We start from the raw sequence: 7193 nt of genomic DNA on the forward strand, positions 1-7193 counted from the left end.
TGTAACTAGACAGACAACAGTACATCGATACTGTTACAAGACAGACAAAAGTACATCGCTGCTGTTACTAGACAGACAACAGTACATCAATACTGCCTAGACAGACAACAGTATATCAATACTGTTAGTAGACAGACAACAGTACATCGGCACCGTTACTAGACAAACAACAGTACATCAATACTGTTACTAGACAGACAACAGTACATCAATACTGTTACTAGACCGACAACAGTACATCGGCACCGTTACTAGACAGACAGCAGGACATCGGCACCGTTACTAGACAGACAGCAGGACATCGGCACCGTTACTAGACAGACAGCAGGACATCGCCACCGTTACTAGACAGACAGCAGGACATCGCCACCGTTACTAGACAGACAGCAGGACATATCCATTGTTACTAACAGTACATTGCCGTTGTTACTAGACAGACAACAGTACATCGATAATGTTACTTGACAGACATCGCCACTGTTACTAGACAGATAACAGTACATTGCCTCTGATACTAGACAGACAGCAGTCGATTGTCACTGTTACTAGATAGACAACAGTACATCGCCATTACTACTAGAAAGACAACAGTATATCGTCACTGTTACTAGACAGACAACAGTACATTGCTATTGTTACTACACAGACAACAGTAAATTGCCGATGAAAAGAAACACAGTCCTTATATTTGACTAATTTGGTTAACAATTAAATTTCGTCTTCCTATTCCGCATCAAAACTTTGTTATTGTTTTAAGAGTAAAAGAAATAACTTCAGGAAATAAGATAACAACACTTGTATTTTGATTATTTTATTTATTTTAAAACAGGGGAACCATGTGATACAAAGCGATTGCAGCATAACATACGGCTACACCAAAATATGACTACTAGATTTCTATGAGCTTCATTTTTTTTATTATATGACCATGATAAATATGTGTTTCTTAAACTAAAAAAGAGACATTGTTATAAAACGATTAATCTCTTTGTGAAAAGAATACAGAGTATCTATAATCTAAAACAATGTCTAGAATTCCGTCTAGTTTTTGTGCTTATTTCTATTGTTAAGTCCATAATTTCACAGGCATCAGAATTATTAATAAAGGCTTTTCCTGATTTTATTTCACATCTCGTTTACAATTCTCAATATCATCAATCATTTTAAAATATTTCTTTGCCTTGAATCGAAGTTTACTGTCGGACGTGATAAAACTTGTGTCTGAAAAAAAATATAGTATATAGAAGATTCAATTTTCAGGTAAGTTACCGTTTAGTAAACTACAAGCAATGCTATGATTTGGAATATAGACATAATTGACATAGATTGATAGGGGACAACGTTTTGTTTGACAACATTTCAATTATTGTTTTCCTATTTACGTTTTAATTAAATCAAAATTGAAATCAAATGAATTATGATCATGTAGGTTATTTAATTAAAAATTACTTATGGGGAGTAAATGAATTACCGTCTACCATTTTAAGACATAAATTTTCACTCATAAAAAAAATAAAGCATCGCAAAAAACCAAAAACCGAACAAAAACAAGAAAGACCCAGAAAATCAATTTTAATGACTGCATCCCTTATTAATTATAAAAATAATGTTTGTTTGGAAAAAGCAACGAATATCATCTAAATTACTGAAGGAAAGTTTAAAGAATTGAAATAAACACAAACTTTTATCTATTTTTATCTGCACTGTCTCTGCTCAAGTTCTTTGTCAGCTTCATCAAGCTTTGTGGATTTCGTATTCAAGATGTTGGTCAGGATGAAACAGTTCTACAATGTTAACAAAAAGCTCATTCTCATTATTCTTACAAATTAAGGTTCTATACTTGTAAATCATGATGTAAATGAAAATTCACCAATGCGAGACACCTGTCGATAATAATGTAGATTTAAGTATGTAAGTAATTAAAACACTTTCACCGGTTTCGAACTTTCAAAATTTACAATTATATTTAGCTAAGAAAATAAGTTATGAAAATTTTTGGAGAGGCAAATTTTTTTTAAAATCCCCAGCGGGATTCGAAGTCATGACTATCAGATTCGCAGTGAACGCTATAACCCACTGTGCTACGCTGATAGGTGGCAGTTTTAGGGAAAGAAACTATTCATTAAATTACACTCGAAAAATAGTACGCCACAACATGGAGATGTCACACACCACCTTAAAGCTGTACACAGTGTGACAAATACGATTTGCATTTTTACGCAATGTTCATTATCATATGAAAAACAATCAAGTCAAGTATTTTTATATCTTCCCTTGTTTAGGAACAGAAAATAATACCTTATAAGTAATTCTAAAAAGTACCTGAAATCACTAACTGTTTTTGTTACTATTAATTCAGGAAGTGTATGCAAAATTCCAAAATTTGGAGAATCCGGGTATCGATCCCGGTACCTCTCACATGCTAAGCGAGCGCTCTACCACTTGAGCTAATTCCCCACAGTGTTTAATGACAAGTAAAAATCAGATAAATAATTGCATACAGCTTTACCTGTTCTTCAGAAGGATGTCGTTTTGTAAATGACACCTGCAAAAAAAAGTTGTTTACGAAAATAGAAAATCGTTGTCAGTGTCACCAGAGTGAAGAAATGTAAGTTACTATTTCCTGTTCATGCATTTTTAAATCATATTAAACGTAAAAATTTTAGAGACATAAAGACCTAGTTAAGTACAATATTTAAATCACGAATTATGACTTTGGGCTTTTTTTTTTTGGTTCGAAAAATATCTACGGACTACCGAAGTTTTAAACTCTAGTTGAAGAGGACTTGACATAATTCTTTAAACCCTTTCAGTATTATTGTGTGCCCTTATATTTTTTTTCTTTTGAAGATCAGTTACAACATGCATGTACATTTATTTTTGATAGCTATTATGCTAAAAGATTGCATAGATGAAAAATGAATGATACAAACATGTACATAAACATGTCTTCTATTTATATTAGCTATATTTTAAAAATTTGGAATTAGTCGTTTGCAAAATTGTTATGTAATTGAAAGCAAAACGTCACGTGGAATACCGAGGTACTAAATCTCCATGAGATAAACGTTTCATTATTTTTGGCACTTTTGACAAAAAATTGTTTGATTCCATATGCGACATTCTTACACATGTTATCCGCTCATCAATGAGGTTGAATGTTAGCTGAGAGGATTGTTTTCATCGTCACGTTTTTGGGAAAAAAATCTATGTCTTAATTTTCTTATCGCCAATTGCAAGGACAATTTCACATTTTTGTTGTTTCCGTCGTTTTAACTCAATGTCAAGCGACTTGCATTGTAGAGTACATTGTACACTCTACATTGTAACCAGTATAACTGACAACTACAGAAGATGGGATGTCAGATAGAATGAAATTATTGTCTTGCTTTTTTTTGTTTTTAGCTTTTTAAAACTTATATTCCTGTTAATCATTTATTAAAAGTCATTTTTTTTTTCATGGGTAATTTTTTTAAAAATAATGTGCTTATATTAAATATTGAATTCTTTTTCTGATGTAAAATGCATTGTGTGGACGAAAGGAAATTAGCTTTGCGACGAGAACCTTGCAAGGCACTTTTAAATAGGATACATATATTTAAAATCGATGCATGGATTCTCCAAAGGTTTTGCTTGAGATTGAAATGCGGCATTTGTTAATTTTTTTTGTCAACCCTTTCCTTTGAATGATTCTATTTGCTTTTTATTTTAAAATGATGAACTAAACGCATACTGATTGAAAATGGTTATTTATTAACAAAATGACAATGCACTCTTCCATGTGCAAAACATATTTACAACATTTAAAAACGGTATCAAAAACATTTGCATGATACTTAAGCGTAGTTTAAATCGTGTGCTTTGATATCAAAAGTGAGGGATAAAAATTTATGTTTGATCTCAGTAAATCATTTTTTTTACTTAACATTGAGAGAATAATGGATTTTTAAAGAGATGAATAACCTAAGATGCTGATCTTTTCTTATGTCTTTGTCCGTGATAAAACAACAAGTCAATATTCATGTTTGGTGTATCAAATGATGTTTGGCATATGGCCAAAAACTGGCGTTTTAAACAGTACCAGCGGGATTTTTTTAAATTATTTTGCAAATTTTTGATTAACGCAGTTGCCTTTAATATTTTCAATCGAAAAATTGGGTGATTATAAGGAATTATTCTTTGATATTTATAGGGCAAATGAAAAAGGATCAGTATTTGAACAAATCAACCAAAAATCCTTCAAGATATTTTGTGCGTTGCTCACGTGATCCACTTTTACAAAGTATTTATATCCCCATAAAAAGACCTTCATACCTTAAATAACAACAACTATTTACACGTGCTTGATTAAATTTTTACATTTTACATAATAACCCCATTTATATGTTTTATTATCCTCTAAAAAGATATTGGAGAATCCGGGTATCGATCCCGGTACCTCTCACATGCTAAGCGAGCGCTCTACCACTTGAGCTAATTCCCCATTTAATTCAAATGAAAATTGTTCATGATATAATATATACCTTCTATAAACAGATTTTCCTTTGCAAATGACACCTGCAAATGTCTTAATTAACCACAGAAATGAAGCTAACAATAATAGGCATTATTTGTAAATGTCATCTATTTAATGAAAAAAAAGATATCAATTATTCCTTATTTAAAAAGATAGACATTCTCTGCTTCTAGCTTTTGTCGTTTGCTAAACAATATGACTTTATATTTTTTAGAGCTTTTGAAGATACATGTATATATATATATACTATTATGACATTCAAAATTGAAATTAATAAAGGATTGAGAATGTTTTATCTTTCAGTTTTTAAAAATCTTTCTTTAAATCAAAACCTGAACAGCTATTTGCTGAACGTTTGCAAAAACCCTTTTATGATGAGGGCCTACAATGACCCCCTAAAAATGGAAAAAAAATTATATTTTTACTGTATGCGATTTTTAAAAAATAATTTACATTTGAATCCAAATGCCTATAATTTAAAAATATTAAATCATAAAGTGAACCTTTCCCTCACTGTTTATTATCATAATTTTTTTAGAACAGTTTTCCTCTCAGAAAACATTGAGTATAGGATTAAAAAAATAAAGTATTTTCAACAACAACAAATTTCACCGAAGACTAATAACTGACAAAAATTTTGTATCAAAGCTGTGTTTTGTAATGCTCTTTGAAATAAGATACGAAAATTGCATATTTTGACCGATTTAAATTGATTTGCAAAACTATCGTCATTTCTTAAGTCATATATTACCAATGCGTGAAAAAAATGAGATACAAAGATGAAAAAATGTGTCATATCAACTTTTTTACAAGATGAAAATGCAATTTGATTTACCTAAAACACTTTTTAAGAATGTTGAATCATGGGGCCTTATTTGACTCTTATCAAATTTAGTCTTTGGAACAATATTTTACACTGAATAGGCCATATGATTGAGTACCTTTTCAATATTGCACTATTCACCTGTTAGAGGAATATTTGGTTTCGATTTTACCTCCTTTGTGCGCTCTGAATGTAAAACGATTTTATGTCTACCGTAAAGCAAAGGATATGTATTATCTAGAGTAAAAATACATTCAGAATAACTTTTGACATCTTTGGTTACAAAATAATGAAAAAATTAATCTAAATTGGATCGATTACCTTGATTCATTAAAATAACTGAAAACAAATATTAATTAAAGAGTTATTTCCAGCGTATCAACTTCTCTGTTATGGAAATACAACCTCTGATTTTTGATTGTGGATGTTTGTATCAGATATTTGTAAATGGTAGTGTTTTAGTGTGTTTAATTTCTACCATTTAACACAAAATGAAAATATCTCGAAATTTAGCATTTGAGAGTTTATTATATCACTTTTCTATCACATGTTTTAATAAATTGCTATACGAGGGTTGTTCGGAAATTATTGAGACAAATCGATTATTTTCTTTTCTAAGTGACGAATTTTGGTGAAAATTGGCATAGACACTGAAGAAACACCAACAAATAATAAAAGAAAGTAATATTAAAAGAATATTTAATATTTTGTTTACGACGGTAGATAAACAAGTCAGTGGTCGGGGTACCCGGAGCAGCCATGAACTCGGAGATTTAACAACTTAAACATCTACTTTATAAGTGTCCGTAGAATTACAGTTAATGATAAAAGAAATCAAATTAAATATGTTCATTTGGCTATTCTTTGCGACTAACTGTTGATTAAGTTTCACTGATGTTCAAGTTGAAATACGGATATGGTACACATATATTTACCAAACAATAAAAATCTGACAACGACTTTACATTGAATTTTGACGTCAAGGCGGCGCAACGAAAACCATTAATTAATGGTGGAAATCTCAGAAGAAGACCTTTTAAAGCCACGCAATTGCGTAATAAAACTATACGATGAGAAGACAAGGTATAGAACTTCAGTTCATCATATTTTTTTTCACTGATTATTTAACTAGAATTAGGCCAAAGGGATTTATTAACAACTTTTGACACACTAACTGTTGTCAACAGTTCTAAAATATGTAAAAAAAAAAATGACTGCAGGAGACATTTACAGTAATTAGACTTTCGGGTAAAAATATCTCGATTTTTTCTCTAAAAAAACAAAAATGAGAGAAAATGTAAATGATGACATCTTGAAATTAAAACAAAAGATGAGAAATAAAGAATAATTCTTATTTCAGTTCGTTTGTAAGGTTTTTAAAACACGGGAGCAATAAGAGGAGTTGCGAAAGGTTTGCGGTTGCGCCGGGTTACAGGACGAAGGCACGTTGGTCAGCTTACTAAGAATGATATATTCATGCCATGAACAAGAAACTTTTCACATTGATAAACTCTATCTTGATTTACGTTTTGGTGAAATTTCAAGAGTTTATCTTTTTTACTAAAAGAATAAGAGAAAATGTCTCAATAATTTCCGAACAACCCTCGTATATCATTTTTTAACAAATCTAAAATGGCACAAAACAACTAACCATCTATATTAATTTCTATGTTTCCAATTCTTTATCTAAATTAAATTGATGAAGCCGCAAGATTGAAATTAAAGTAATTGGTCAATACCTTCTCTATTCCAATGAAAAGAAACCCACGTATTAATTTTAATTAGTTCCAATTATAGATTGAATAATGTTAGTTTTTTATTGTTTTTTAATTAGTTTAAACGAAAGACTGAGGA

At 30.7% G+C, this 7193-nt stretch overlaps 1 long non-coding RNA gene and 2 other non-coding genes across 3 annotated transcripts; all 3 read right to left on the reverse strand.

Moving 5' to 3' along the window:
• Positions 1-853: 853 nt before the first annotated feature.
• On the reverse strand, positions 854-2587 carry LOC128176237 (uncharacterized). Its single transcript, XR_008242767.1, has 3 exons — positions 2510-2587; positions 1683-1784; positions 854-1221 (listed from the first exon to the last, which is right to left on the reverse strand). It is a non-coding gene; the product is annotated as an uncharacterized LOC128176237 (long non-coding RNA).
• On the reverse strand, positions 2385-2457 carry Trnaa-agc (transfer RNA alanine (anticodon AGC)). The gene has a single exon. It is a non-coding gene; the product is annotated as a tRNA-Ala (tRNA).
• Positions 2588-4410: 1823 nt separating the features above from the next.
• On the reverse strand, positions 4411-4483 carry Trnaa-agc (transfer RNA alanine (anticodon AGC)). The gene has a single exon. It is a non-coding gene; the product is annotated as a tRNA-Ala (tRNA).
• Positions 4484-7193: the final 2710 nt, after the last annotated feature.

This window comes from Crassostrea angulata, chromosome 3 (assembly GCF_025612915.1).
Source record: "Crassostrea angulata isolate pt1a10 chromosome 3, ASM2561291v2, whole genome shotgun sequence".
Taxonomy (NCBI): Eukaryota; Metazoa; Mollusca; class Bivalvia; order Ostreida; family Ostreidae; genus Magallana; species Magallana angulata.